Source organism: Larus michahellis, chromosome 1 (assembly GCF_964199755.1).
Source record: "Larus michahellis chromosome 1, bLarMic1.1, whole genome shotgun sequence".
NCBI classification, from domain to species: domain Eukaryota; kingdom Metazoa; phylum Chordata; class Aves; order Charadriiformes; family Laridae; genus Larus; species Larus michahellis.
In genome coordinates, this window is record NC_133896.1 from 111,894,457 (window position 1) to 111,910,439 (window position 15,983).

Consider the following 15,983-nt stretch of genomic DNA (forward strand, 5'->3'; position numbering starts at 1 on the left):
ACTTCCAAAACCAGTGATGCCTTTTTTTTTTTTTTTTTCCTATAGTTAATAGCCCACAGCAGATATCTCTTCTATTAATTTAGTCAGTTGTCCTTTGAATTCAAGTAAACTTTAGACACCTGTAGCATCTCGGAACTACATGCTTTCGTGCTTCATTATACGTTGCACAAACAACTTCCTCCTTTTCATTGTTTTGAACCTGTTACCTCCTAAATTCATTTGATGTCCCCCTGTAAGACAGTAAGCAATCAGTAATTATTAATCCGGTCCAAGGAGCCACTGTGGTAATGCTCTTACTTGTTCCTACAGGCTTTAAAAAAAATGTTCCTTCTATTTTGTGACATGTAACTCTGTTCATGCTAATATACTGTATCTTTTTCTCTCCCAACATCCACATTGTTTAGTCCTGCTCTGAGCAAGATTCTGTGATACAAAAAAAAAATGGGTTGGCTGCTAAAGTCTTTTGTTGCTATATTTTGATCAGCAGCTCACTTTTTATATGTTAAAGTAACCCAGTATGTTATTGTGTACTGGTATTATATGCATACTTACATATATATGTAAAACATACATGTTTCTGTAGGAGCTCTGCCTGCAACAGGCTAGACAGGCTGTGTCTACATTAGCTGTTTTGGGTTGGAAGAACAGTCCGGTTTTGAAGCAAATATCCTAATTGACTCCTGATACTGCATGTTGTTTCAGTTTTCAGAAAGGTTTCACATACCATTTTAAGAGCGTTTATTCAAGTTCCTTGGTAATTATATAATTTTAAGCAATATCTATTTTTTTTTCTGCTCATTTGAAATGATAATGTGTTCTTACGTACCATCTCGTATAGCTGGTTACACTTACAGTAAGCTTGCAGTAAGAGTTTTCCATTGTCTGTTTTGTTTCAAATGCTATTTCTCTGTTGTAGGACCTTGCAAATTCACTGCTTTGATGACTAGCAGGTATATGTGTAGAAAAATTTTCTTTTTTAGAAAAAAAAATGACTACAGAAATCTAAATTATTGGAACATCATGCTATCAGTGAAAAATTATTCAACAAGATCTAACTGGAATATATTGAAATCTCATAGGGATGTATGATACACCTTATATTGATTCCTTCTATCTTTTTTATTAGTTCTGGAAGTGTAAACGACCATTCACGTCAGAAAATATGGTTTGAGATAGCTGTACTGAAGGAAAGGACATAGACATGCCATTTCGTTCTTAGGTATAAAAGCAAAATTCTGCATCAAACTGGTAATTTTGCCAGTTGCACTTTGTTAAAAAATTATTTTGCTAATGGATAGTGTCATAGGTCACTGATTAGTCACACTAAGCTGAGTGGTGTGTGGTTGATGTGCCAGAGGGACAAGATGTCTTCCAGAGGGACCTGGACGAGCTAGAGAGGTGGGTCTGAGCAAGCCTATGGTCCATGGAAGTTCAACAAGGCCAAATGCAAGGTCCTACACTTGGGTCAGGACAATCCTTGTTATCAATACAGGCTGGGGGATGATGTAATAGAGAGTAGCCCTGCAGAAAAGGACGCGGGGCTACTCGTGGATGAAAAGCTGGACTAGATGATCTCCAGAGGTCCCTTCCAACCCTATGATTCTATGATTTTATGAGCCAACAATGTGCGCTTGCAGCCAAGAAGACCAATCGCATCCTGGGCTGCATCAAAAGAAGCGTGGCCAGCAGATCCAGAGAGGTGATTCTGCCCCTCTACTCTGCTCTCTTGAGAACCCACCTGGAGTACTGTATCCAGCTTTGGAACCCTCAGCATAAGAAGGACAGGGACCTGTTGGGGCAGGTCCAGAGGAGAGCCACAAAGATGATCCAAGGGCTGGAGCACCTCTCCTATGAGGACAGGCTGAGAGAGTTGGGGTTGTTCGGCCTGGAGAAGAGAAGGCTCCAGGGAGACCTTATAGCAGCCTTCCAGTACCTAAAGGAGGACTACAGGAGAGACAGGGAGGGGCTGTTTGCAAGGGCATGTAGCGATAGGACGAGGGGCAATGGTTCTAAACTAGAGCAGAGTAGGTTTAGATTAGACATTGGGAAGAAGCTCTTTACAATGAGGGTGGTGAGGCACTGGCACAGTTTGCCCAGAGAGGTGGTGGAGGCCCCATCCCTGGAGACATTCAAGGCCAGGCTGGATGGGGCTCTGAGCAATCTGATCTAGTTGAAGACGTCCCTACTTACTGCAGGGGCGTTGGACTAGATGACCTTTAAAGGTCCCTTCCAACCCAACACATTCTGTGATTCTATGATTTATTTCTACTAGTGACCTTCCCATGATAATGCACGATTACCTAACCCATTTACTGCTGAAACTATAGGCCTGAAATGTTCCAACACTGTCACTGATATGTCTGAAGGAGGCAGTTTGTCACTAGTGACCACTTTAAAGTGGCCACGTTCATTCCAGATGAACTTTGTGTGACTTTTGGTTATAATGCTTGTTTGTTTGGCAAAAGAATTTTATCTGCCCCTTTGGAAGTTGTTTAAATGTGTTCAGCTGTTTTGTTGCTCATCCTCATTTGCAAGTATGCTCAAGACACAGTGTAGGTTCAAGGACTGTTCATTCATTAACCTCTGTTTAGAGATTTGGGAGATAAATTCATGTAGATTCTTCTAGAACTGACAGCAGATTTCTGCCAATGCTTTTGTATACAATAATTCTGAGGCTAAATATAGAAAAGGAAAATGTTTACTATATTTTAATGTTAAGAAACCCCCCAAAACAAAAAAACCCAACTCTGTCTTTTGAGGTTTTTGTAAAAAAGTTCGATTTCCTATAGATTTCCAGGGTGGGGATTCAGCTTCTCCATACGTTGTGTTAATATATAATACACAGTTCCCACAATAGGGAAGAAGCAGAAAAATATTACTGCTTTGTCTTTTTAAACCTTCTCTTTTCATTAGGATTTTGCAGTTTTGACACTTGCAGAATATAATTTTTTCTTCAGTGCTTAACACTTAATCCCTCTAATGTGTTCAGCTATCCCTGATTTTGTATAAGCGTGATATAAATCTCTCATAAATCAGTGTATTTATACAGAAAATAAATAATACTGCTTTATCCTTCATAAAAGGTAAGGACAACACAAAACAACAATAGTTGAAGATGGGTGTTCTTTCAACACATATTTTGTTGGGACTTCATTAAATGCAGCAAGTTCTAAAAGGAAAAGAGCAGGAACTTCTTATAAAGAGTTTTAACAAAATCCACAGAAGACAGGAAGCAACAAATGATTAAATTAAAATCCAGTAAGTGTGCGTTTGACTTATGAATTAGGTATTGTAAGATGAAAGGTTGAATACATTAAATAAGAACTAGCTAGTCAGGAACGTAAAATACAGGGAGGCTTAGACACCTGACAGTTTAAAGTATGAGCCATAAAACTTTAAATCTTTATGTCCGCATTAAAAGATGGACAAACTGTAGGGCCGGAGGCTGGGGAATGGGTTTACTAGCATTTTTGTTGAAATTCACAGTGGTTTCTTAAGTACTTTTTTCCCACTGAAACAGCCATTCCACCCCCAGCACGCACACCCATGCACCCCCCCCCAGACTCTCCCAGCCTCCCACGTCTACCCTGCCACTTTCAGGCAAGCATCTTGCCCATTTGTAGAGAAGGGTGATGATGGAGTGTGTCAGGAAACAGCAGAAGCCAAGCCTCCGGTTTTTTTGGTGGGTTTTTTTTTGTGTTTTTTTGTTTATTTTTTTTTCCAAATTTAAATGGTATGTTTGAGCTGCTACCATCGCTGGTACTTTACAGATACTTTTTTGTGATCAGCTGATAGACAGCTCAAAACTGAATCTTAAATAGTTCTACAAATGTGACTTATTCACTTTCTGGGACTAGTCAAGAACAGGGAAGCGGAAGAAGCCCATGAGTGTGGAAGGAAGGAGAAGGGGAAGGCGAAAGCAGGAAGCAGTGGTTTGTATACAAGAGGGGATATATTCCTCTTATGTTCCTCAAACAGCGTTGTCTCAAAACTCAGATGTAGTTTACTGGTGGTTTTGTAGCAAAATTAATATGAATAGGACACCAGTCAACAAAATGGAGGAAATCTTCAGCTTGAGGAGCTCCTGGATGGCAGTGGTACAGTGGTCCTCCAGTGGAAGATGGTGCACATCTGCAGGGTGGCCTCGCAAAGCCATAGCAGACCTGTCGCCTTGAATTTCAGATAGTTTGTACTGGAAATGTTAGCAAACCCACACAACATTGGTTTTGTGAGTACTGTGCTGCAGCTGCTGAGGATGTACCTGTCAGTCTTTAAGAGGCATTTGGACAATGCCCTTAGTAACATGCTTTATCTTTCGGTCATCCTTGAAGCAGTCAGTCAGTTGGACTAGATGATCTTCGTAGGACCGTTCTGACTAAAAAGATTCTGTTCTATTCTCTACTCTTCTAAAGATTTAGCTATGTTGGATGAAGAAATGATGACATTCAGGCTACCTGGGAGTACCAGCTATTTGTGAGGCCACCAAGTGAGGGGGTCATTGATCAAAAATGTACCCATTGCTGACTTTGCCAGGTCTGTAGAGTAGTGAAGTGCCTGCTTGCCTCCCACAACCAAATCCACCCGTTGCCATGGGGAAGCTGTGGCTGCTGGGACAGCTTGGTCCACTGTCACAGATTTACATGACAGAGAGCACAGCTTTCCCCTGTGAAGTCAACAGTAGAGGCAGCAGTAGTGAGGGACCAGTACAAAGGTAGTGGTGAAGGGGCAAGTGGCCACTCCAGGCTGCTGTAGGGAGAACGCTGATGAGGTCTGTCCATGATGGGGAAGCAAGCGAGGCATGAGTTTTAAAAGGGCAGGTCTTTGGGACACGTCTGGTGACCCAAAGTGCTTCTGTTGCTCTTCCTGGCTGGAGGCCACCCTGTGCTGCCTGGCCCAGGAACTGAAGGGTGCCAAGAGATGAGTGGATGTAACCTAACGCTTCAGTAAACATGCTGGCTCTGCCCTGGGGTTGGTGTGGAGAATTAGGCTTAATGTTTAGGGTCTGTTAAAGCATTTTAAAACAAATGAATGAGTGAGATCAAATTTTTAATCCATCCTTTCTACTGGAATAAATTTCTGCTTTTTGTTTTCTTCCATCTGAAGAAGGAAGCCCTCAGGGTAAAAATTTAGACTTTAGAAATATGCAGAGTTTAATAGTTGCAATAACAGTGCTTTTTTCTGAAGGATCTGAAATAGACAGATGCATTTAACTTCCTAGAAAATAATTGCAGATTTCAATTATGTAATAAACACCCTTTTTATTGAGCTCATGCAGTAATTTTCCTTGACTTTTACAATACAAACAGCTACACAGAGGAAAGGATTTGTAGGAAATGCATTTTGGTTCTGAAAACTTGAGGAATAGCAAATGACCTATTATTGGAGCAAATTCTCCTGTGCTGAAAAATAGAAATCCCATCAAAACGATTTACTAGCAGAAGTAATTGTTGGCTTTTTGCAAAAATTTTAACTTCCTTTCAGAAGAGTAGGCTTTGGCTGTATTTAAGACTTGGCTTTCTTTGAAAAAAGGTGGAACATTTTCTTAAAAGTTTGCTGTCTCTTGCTCTTCTGTTTCCAATAAGTTTCACTAATGAGCAACGATGTTTTCTCTCCAGATCTGCTAATGAGTCTTTCCTGGAATTCTTGGATGTGAACTCATGTAGTTACTGAAAATAAGTCCTTCAGAAACATATCTCATAAAGTGCTACTTATATGAAGACTACCCCCAAAAGGAAAGTAAATAAGTGTCTATGTTTTATCTTAAAGCTAGCAATGTAGCAGTATTTGATTACTGGATGTGGTAAAATTGAGACTGAGTAAGACTAAGCGAATGGCTGATGTCAACATTAGAACAAAAGTGTGGTTTCATTAATTGAAAATATTGCTCAGAAGCCACCGATATTTCTGTAGCATTGTAAATTGGCTTGCAAAAAAATGGGAAAGATAGATAGCTGGGATTTCTTTCATGAATCTCTAGCCCTGGGTTAGATTAATTTTCTAATACTCTTATTTTCAGTGCAAGAGCATCTATTCCTAATTTTTAAAAGAACATCACCTTTTCTTTATCTCCTACCAAAAATCTTTGGCCTTATTTACAGCCCAGGTAATTTAAACAAACATAAGATCTGTCTATTTTCATTTTCCTTTATGGCCCTAAAAGCTCTGTATGCACTGAATGAGTCAAAAGCTCTGCAAATAAACTACAAATTTTAATGAACTGAGACTTAATTTACTGTCTTTTAAAAAATGTCTTGTTACCCAACTGGATGGTGCAGTTTGTCCTCTGGTTCTCAAAAAAAAGAAGGAGATTAATCGTGTTTCTTGTGTTGAATATGTTCTTAACTGGTTGCTATGACAATCCTCTTCCATTTTTTTCCTCCCTTGTAGGCTCTTTTTGATTCTATAGAGGGAGTTTGCCAAGGTAAGAAGTAAGAAGTTTCTCCTTTTTTTTTTCTACTTCAAGGGTTTTATATTTTGAAAAAGATGTTACAGCCAAAGCCTTAGATTTCCAGTGTGTCTGTCCTTATTCTGCCTTTTAAGACTTACAAATGAAATATGCAGGATTTTAGCCTTTGCAAAAGACATAAGCAATCATTTTTCACTTAAGAGAAACTAAATTTTCTTGTCACGAATCAAACTTATGATGACTATGAAAATTATTTCTTTAAGAACTTACCGTATGTACAAAGCCCACAGTGCCTGTGCAGGGTAGTTTAAGCTGCTATTTTACACAGCTGCCCAGCAGGAGTTTCGGTGGTGTGATTATGCAGAGAATCTCACAGAAATCTATTTTTAAGTAGTGGTTGATGAAAAGAACAATGTAACTGGAAGAATAAAGCCTGGTTTTACTCTTTGTTAAGCAAGATTTACTTGTTTCTTGTTAGAGTGTGGATACTCTAAAATTTGAAGTGAAGTTTAAATTTGATTACTCTGAAAGTTCTTGAAAGAATTTACATAAATCATTTTTTTAGCAAAATGCCTTTAACAGGATTAAGGATCATCTTCTTAAGTGTTGGAAGGATGTGGTTCTGGGGAAAGATTGCTTGAGGGGGTAAGAGAAGAGAAGGGGTAAAAGCAAGAAGAGATTTAGTCTGTTCTTTCTTGTGTAAGTAGGGAAGGTGTGCTGTCAGATTCACAGTTCTGAAGAAAGAAAAAAAAAAAGTATTTTTAGCAATTCCCTCATCCTTTCTGTTTCTAAATCTCAACCGTGCATCTGTATCATTCTTCTCTTCTGCTTTTACATCTCACGTGGTCTTTTAAACTCAGAATAGTCTGCCTCATCTTTGTTCTCAAATACTTCTTTACTGTTCTTCTTTGTAATCTTTACCTGATCTTCTCTTTCAGATCTGACTTCTTCCTGCAGAAAGCTGAGAAATATTGAAAAAGGAAGCAAAATAAATATAATTAAATATGTAATACAAATGGATTGGAAAGTATGTCTAATAAACTAAAGTTTTGTTACACTTAAATTTATGTCAAATGCTACTGTTGAGCTCTGTACCTACTGATTAGCTTGCTGTCTTTTCTCAAGAATGGTCATTTTCTTGAACTCTTTTGTAATGTGCCTGGGAAAGTTTTAGGATAAGAACATAAGAGCAGTCATACTCGATACTACTAAAGATTCAATGAGGTAGCACCTGACAGTGGGCATTAGTAGATGTCGTTCGAAGAATATAATAATGGCACAACATACAAAAATTCCTCTCAAAGTCCAAAAGTTTTTGGCTCAAGACCTTCCTGTGTCAGCAATTATTTCTTTTCGTATAAGGTGTGACTTAACCTATAGAGGCATTTGAATTTTCAGCATTCACATCATCTTTCTTCAGGAAGTTACACAGCTCAAGGGTGAGAGGATCCCTTGCTTTGTGTTTTGCACTGAACACCTGCTAACACTGCAAGGCTAACACCTTGCACTAACACCTGGTAACAAATTTAATAATTCTTTCATCATTCTATTTATGCCACTCATGATTTTACTGATCTCTATTGCATCTCCTATTATTTTTAAATTTTCAAGCTCAGGAGTCCTAATTGATTAACTAAATTCATACTTTTGTCTCTGCCTGAACCTTTATCACTTCCATGTTAATCTTTCCAAGTTGCAGAAGATCAGACCTGTACACAATTTCAAGTTGTGGGTGTATTAAACATTTATACAGGGGTGTAACAGTTTTGCTCTCTTTTCTATTTGTTTTATTTCTTCCACCACCAAGCGTTCAGTTTAGGACTGCAATCCCTCCAAGATCTCAATCCCAAATAGGAATTGTCATTTTAGAGTTGATCATTTAATATATCAAGCTATGATTATTTTTGTGCAATGATTTACATCTACCTATCTTGAATTTCAACTGCCATTATCATTACTTACTATCTCCTTTTATAGCTCCTTTGACAGTGGGTCACTCAGCCATACTCTGTACCACCATCCTTAATAACTTGGTATCATCAACAAATTTTGCCATGCCCTTTTCCAGATCCCTTATGAATATGCTGAAAAGCAAAAGAACTTTTCCTTTGCTACAAAAACTTCCCATGTACTAGCGCCTTATTTTTTTCCTTTCTTTTCAGCAATTATTTATCTATGGAAAGTCTTTTTCTCTTATTTCATTAATATATATTTTCCTTAAGTGCCTATGGTAAGCGCTTTTCTAAAATTCATGAACATTAGCATTAATGAGGCCTCTTTTATCCTTATGCCTTTGACTCCTTTAAAAAAATCTTGCAGCCTGTGAATCCAGACTTACCCTTCAAACGATGTCTTGATTTTTCTTTTTCTGTTTGTGCAGTAGTCTATTAGTTCCTTGATAATGCTTCTACTGATTTTCCTGGTAAGTTTATCAATTTGCAGTTCTATGGATGTCGGATCCCCAAAACCTTTAAAATATTGATTAGATATTTGACCACCTCCCAGTCATCACATGTGAATGCAGAGAAGTTATACACCACAATTAGTAGGCAAGGTATTTTATTTCTGACTTATGATAAAATGCTGGATAAATATCGTATGAACCTGACAATTTGTTGCCATTCATTTTTAATCTATTCAGTCCACAGCCCCTTTTATCTGCACTTTGATTTGATTAAGATCCTCTGCTGAGAAAGACTAGCGATCCAAATGCCAAAATAATAATAAAAAAAATCATTTAAGCTTTTGGCTCTCATCTTATATTTTACCTTTTCTGGCCCTCAGATGTTCTTCACAGATTTCTCGCTCTGATACATTTCAGAAAAGGATCTATTGTTTTTGCGATGATATAGAGGAACCAGTTGTCTAGTTGCTCTTAAAGCAACATATGTTTAACATCTCTGTCTCAATTCTTTCTTATAAGGAGCTTTTTAATAACTGTTCTGTTTGTCTGACAAAAAATGGAAGACATCGCTTTCAAATATTTGGGAAACAATACACATTAATGCAAAGCCACAAAGAAAAATGTTTCTGCATGCTTCTATAGCACTACTAGTTAATCTACATGTGGATGACTTTGGGGTGTGAGCAATGGTGCAGGTTTTTCTCAGTTATGTTGGAGAAAGTTGCATTGCAGATATTTCATTTTGTGTTCAAATTGTTCTTCACATTGAGTTTTTCAGACTGGGCATTTGTTCCCAGACATTTGGTAAATCCAAAAGGAACTTTGATTGCCTCCTCTCAACTCTAAGAAGAATAAACTATGTTTATTTTCAGCATAGTTTGAAACATCTTTTAAGTTACAAATCCTTCAACTCCTAAAATAGTGTCTTACCTGTTTTCCTACCTAATCATAACCTGCAGTCCCCCTTTGGATAGTACAATTTGCTCCTCTTTTAAGTGGCTACTCTTAGCCTTCCCAGGTTGGATGAGACCCATGAGGTAGCTACTGTGTGGCACTAGAGCAAGGTAATCAATGAACTAACGAGCCAAGTCACAAGTCATTTTGCCATGCTGGAGACCATACCACAGAATCACAGAACCATGGAATGGCTTGGGTTGGAAGGAACCTTGTAAGATCATCTAGTCCAACCCCCCTGCCCAAATCTCTTGACAGTTCTGGCACAGGAACAGTAGATTTAAGTTTATTTATAGACACTGTGCTATATAGATAAGCAAAACACACTGTATTTTATGAATACAGTTTCTTGCCTGTATCATACAACTGCCCTGTTTTTCTCTGTTTCAAAGAAAGGCTAGATTTTCTCACAGCTGCTTTCCGTAATTCAAAGGCTCAGATTTTAGAGAACTGTTTTATTTTTCCTTTGCTGTAGTTAAATTACTTAAATTGACACCTTTCAGAATCTATTTCTCCTATTTAAGAGCCCTCTGTGGTAGTTCTTTGTTTCTTGTGTGAGCATTATCCCAGATTTACTGTAGACATTGTAACAAAGAGTAGGCAGCTGTAGCTGTGCTTTTCTAATGTCAAACAATCTCTGTCAGCATGCCCATTCTTCCTGTATAGATTATTTTTGTTTGTGTTTGGTTTTCCATTCCTAGTGGAGCCACAAGGGATATAACACTAGCCCACCTGCAACGTCTAAACCCTTACGTAGTTGAGTTTCTCAGCGTGCTGTAGAAAACCAAAACATGCAAATCCCGTATTGGACGGCTAGCACAAATGAGGTTGGTTTCCACAGTGCAGTTTTGAACAATTCTAAGTATTCCTGTCATGTTGCATTTTACATAACATTGCCATTATACGTGGAATACATTTAGACATCTCAGAGGTGAACATAATGGATGTCATGATGAGGAATTAGAAACCGTTAGGAATGCTTGCTGGCCCTAGTGAGATCAGAAATACAAAGAATCAATTAATAGCTCTGCCAGTCAGTCTATCATGCAGATCTCAGTAAGGGAGATAAAGCATTTTTGTCAAGGTAACAATCACATCTTCTCCAGGTTGACCTGATAAAAATGCTGTTTACACATTTCTTCTTAAATGAACTGTGTATCTTGCATGTTTGCTTTCTCATTCCTTTCCTAACTGAATTTAAAAAAAGAATAATAATCAAATTTTCTTCTAAAGCAAAGTTTCCCCAGCCTGCACCTAGCTCCTGGAGCGATGATGGGTTTATGCCTTTACTCAGGCTCAGGCTTCTGAGATCTGAGGGTATGTGGGGACAAGGGATAGGACTCCTGCTTTTCTAAAATTTGCTTTGCTAAATTTGGAGTTCTCATGATTTGTGAATCACAGCTCTTTAAATAGATGGAAATTATGCTTGCAGAAGAGGTAGCAGCTCCCACTCCTGCTGTGCTTGCAGGCGAGTGGGATCACAGAGCTGGGAGCTAACTTCCCGCAGAGCCAAGTCAGCAGCCAGAAGGCAGCAGGAGCCCGTTTTTCTGGGGAAAATGGGATCCTTGCCCCTGCAGGAGGCAGGAGATTTAGCTGAGTGCTGAGTTCACCAGGAGCTGAGAAACAGAAGCAGCCACTTTTCACAGAAAAGAGGGACTGCTGTGCAGCAGGGTGGTGACAGCCGACTCCCCAGAGAGGCCCTTCCAAAGCACCTATAAGAGTGCAGCTACCCCAGTATTCCCCAAATGAGCAGTGGCACTGTGATGCCAAAAAAAACCCAATCCAAACCCTAGAAAAGGTATCACACTCCTGCTCATCACTGAGGCTACCCACACAGTGGCTTCGTAGGCACACGTTGTGCTCTATACCCTGCTTCACGTGTTGTTTGTTGCTTAAAAACCAGGGCAACTTAATGGTAAACTGTGCAACAAAGTCGAGTGATGTGAGAGATTTTCATTTTCAAAGTAAATTGCGACTTTTTTGTACACATAGGAACCTCCTCAATGCATTCAAGACATAGGTCTGTATGTGGATATTCAAGTGACTGTGCTATCTGCCCTCTCTTCCTTTAGCCATGCATAAATGTTTCCACAGCTGAAAAGCATCTGGAAGTGATATCCAGAAGCCTACTGATGCCTGTGTTACTCCCTCTCTCTGCACTGAATTAGGGACAGAGTCCTTCCAAATCGTGGTTTCTCAGCAAGGGCACGATAGGTCTGCAAGTCTTTCCATGATATTGGAAGCTGTGACTGCTAAAAGCTAAGCTGTGAAGCAGAGACTCCTCACGGGATGGATGTTTTATATTTTTTTGTGTAATCTGGTACACCGAATTAAATGGAACCCGAAATGGTGCCCTTATGAATCGTTATCAAGACACTGGTTCCTCCAGCTACTAGCAGGTGTCGCGCTATGATGGTGCAGCAACTGGGTTGGCCGCTTCCCAGGGCTGCAGGAATTCTGTCCAGCAACTTTTACATCACAGGTGAGTAAAATTTGTGCCATATTGTATAATTTTGGATTTAAGCAGAAAGGTAAATTTAGATTTAAGCTGGAAAAAAAAAATCTTACTGCCTTGAGTATATAGTTTTTTTGAGTGGGATTAAAAAAAAGTAGGTCAGTATGCTTTGTAAATAATGGTGCAGTTCCTCTATAGAACTTTTCATACAGGTTTTTAGGTACTTTATCAACTTTTCTACACTGTATGTAAATTATCATCATTATCACTTAAAAGAATTCATAAACAGTCATGGTAATCAATAGGAAAACTCATTTTAATTCCCATTCTTTGGCAAATGCTCACTTTCTAGTATCAGAAAAGGAAACACTTGCTTTAATCTTGTTTCTTGGCTTTCAAATAATCACCCTGCTAATATTTGACGGTGAGTTGCAAATCTTTATATAATATTAGATGTGGATTTTGTATATGCTTTTGGTGGTTGCTCTCTTGGATCTATATAAAAGCATGAATAGCTATTCTTCAGGCTTTTACTGAAAACTTTTTTCCTGCTCTTTACTGTAGGTAAGAAAGATTGACCTAAATAATTGTTTCATAGGAGACTGTAGAATGTGGGACATGCAGCGCCCATTGCAGCATTTCTTGGTACTCTGAGTTGATTCAAGTAAGCCATTAAGCCCCCAAACAGCAAAATAATTGGAGATGCTCTCAGTCCAAATAACTGTAATGAAAATCAGCTCTAATTACATGATCAAATGTGTTGCCAAAGCCATCATAATAACAAATCCTTTTGCTTTGAATTACGTGTTTTACTGTAAAACACTTTCACTTACAATACTACAGTTATGTGTCACCTAGATTCCACCTTAAAGCTTTATCTTCCTCTATGTAGGTTATACAGCGAGCAGCATTTGGATCAGAAGTCTCATTGTGCATATTAATCTGAGGGGGATTTTTCCACTGTTCGTACGCGGGTTTTGAGACAATGATTTAAAAAGGCTGATGGGATTTTTGGTATGTCCTCTATGAATAGTTAGTATAATTGCCATGAATTTGGCCAGGTGTAGCTAAATAATGTTTCAGGCAAAGAACTAAGTGCAAGCTTTTTACAAAATAATTTTCTGGGTAAGGTTCAACAAAATGAAAACTCATCAGAAACCCTGCTGGGATTCCATCAGCAACCATTTATTTGCAGTTGCTGGTACACCTGCTTACACAGTAATAATACACCAGTGAGTTAAGTCACTATGCCAATGCAAATTAGCTTTATTTTGAATCAAACACTAGATTTTAAAACATATGATGAATAAAAAAAAAAACCTCTGTAATGCCACTAGATGCATGCAGGAAACTGACAGGACAAAAAAAAAATAACTGCACATTTATTCTGGCCTTTTCTATTGTTGCACTTCTGTATGCTGATATATCCCATAAGAGTACCTAGCCTATTTATAGTATGTATCTGGAACATATGCTTTTCTCCTCTGCTATAACTAGATTTTCTTTAGCCAACGCCTTGCCATCTGCAATATTATTTTTTTTTTGAAGATGATCCAGTATTTCAGTGTGGGGAGAAATTTCTCAAAGTGGTCTTATCTGTCTATTTGTTTAATGTGGTCTCTCCTTACCCCCAGGAGGACTTTGGTTTTTGTTAAGCACCATTCGTCCTGTGTGTGTTCGGTTTTGGTGATGCAATCACTAATCTTAAAAAGGGATCTAACATTATGAAATTAATTTCTCAGAGCCACAGACTGATTTCTGGTGTTCGAACCCTAACTCCTTTTTCCTTTTTTTTTTTTTTTTAAAACAATTTTCAGACAATAAAAACCTTATTTTGTGTGCTGGGGTTATCAAGGTATCGGGAGAATCGGATGCCCAAAACTCACTGAAATCTAACCTCCCTTATAGTCCTCTGAAAATCTCAGCCATCGCCAGCAGGCACTCAGTGATCACAATGATGAGGTGTGGGACTTTGAACCTGAACGGAATAGTAAGAATTTGGATGTCGAGCCATGTAACAACAATAGAGATCTAAATTCCATCCTGTCTTTCAGTCTTCAGCGTATTACAAATTTATTCAAACATTCTCTTCCCTTAAGTGCTTTTCCTTTGTTTCCAGAAACTAAGCGCAGATCTACCCTGGATTCTGCCAAGCACAACTATTTCAGTCAGGAGTGTGAAGGCAAAGCTGTGGTGACAGAAGAGCAAGCAAGACACTTGTTCTGGCGCTGAGGCCCCTGGCATCTTGTGTGAGCGCATACAGAGGGTAACAAATGCTCAGGAAGCAGCAAGCTCGTGCACAGCTCAGCTGGCCTGCGAGAAACCCTTTTTGCAGAGAGAGATGGCTGCTGGTGCATTAGCAGGAGCCCTTCATGCATCTGCATGAGTCTGCATGGGAAAATAACATAGTTCCTGCATCAGACCTGGACTCTGGAGTGCCAGTTTTTTGCCACTCCAGGGTTTCTCTGGAAGGAAATGTGAAGGTTCCCTCCTAGGCAAAATCCAGGGTTGTTCTGTTGATGGTTTAAATCACTCCCTGTAAGTACTTTTTTACCAGATAATACGGATGAGGCTCTGTCAGCTTTGGCCCTCTTTTCTCTTCACAGTCCTCCAATATCATCCTAGCAGACTGTACACTCAAGTATTTCATGTTTTCTCACAAAAGCATCCTGCATTACTTATTAAAAAAAAAAAAGAAAACAAACCAACAAAAAAACCCCACAACATCCCCTCCCCCCAAAAAAACAACAAAACCAAAACAAAAACAGCAACAAAACATCCCAGGCTGACCTTGCTTGATCAAAGGTTTGGACTAGATGATCTCAAGAGGTTCCTTTCAACCTCAGCCATTCTTTGATTCCTTGCCATGCGCTCTCCACCTAAATACGAAGCTGTTCATATCAGGATGGTAATACCAAAACTGCTGTTCTATCCACTCTGGAATATTTTTGCTATTGATGGCAGGACTAGCGTAGAGTTAGGCACAGGATGGATTCAAAGGTAACATAAGCGTTGGATGCAGAGTGACACCAACTCTCTTTGACTCAGGAGATGCGTGGAGACATTCACCTCCCGTTTTCCTTTGTGGTTATCTCCAAGCTGTGACAGCTAGTCAGTATTCATTTCTACTTTTTAAAGGTAAGGTTTTCAGATGCCACGGGTGTTGGTTAACTTGTGTACTGCTCTTTTGGTCCTAGTAGGAAGCTGCTATTTGCCTCAGTGCTGATTATTCACATGAAAGGATGACAGATTCTTTAAACTATAGTCAGAATTTGCCCACAGATAAATATTTTGCCCATAGGTAAATAAATAGAAGGGCTTGCAGTGTATGTGCAGGCAGCCTTTGATGCGCCACAGGGCTGTCTGTTTCACCAGGAAACCAAGGGAACCACTGGAGATTTTGTGTCTTGAACCAGTTTAATTTCATGCTGCTCTAGGAGAGTTCTTGATTCCGTGGGAAAAATCAGTGTCATCGCCTCGTGACAACTGTGCACTGGAACAGATTTGTCTTGCCCAAGTGGAGCTACAATCTTCCCTTATTTGGCAGACTAATGTAATGCTTTCTGCTGTACACCAAACTACTGAATACCAAGCAACTGACCCGCTGTAGTTTCACTTGGAGTCAGCAAGTTGGATCCTACATTAAATCTGGCAAACCAATGGAATCATATTTAAGAAGCTGGAAATCCTGTTGCTGGGTCAAATTCTTCAAAAGAAGTTGCATGCTTGGCTTTCATCTAGCCATTCTCCCAAGTGCATTATTC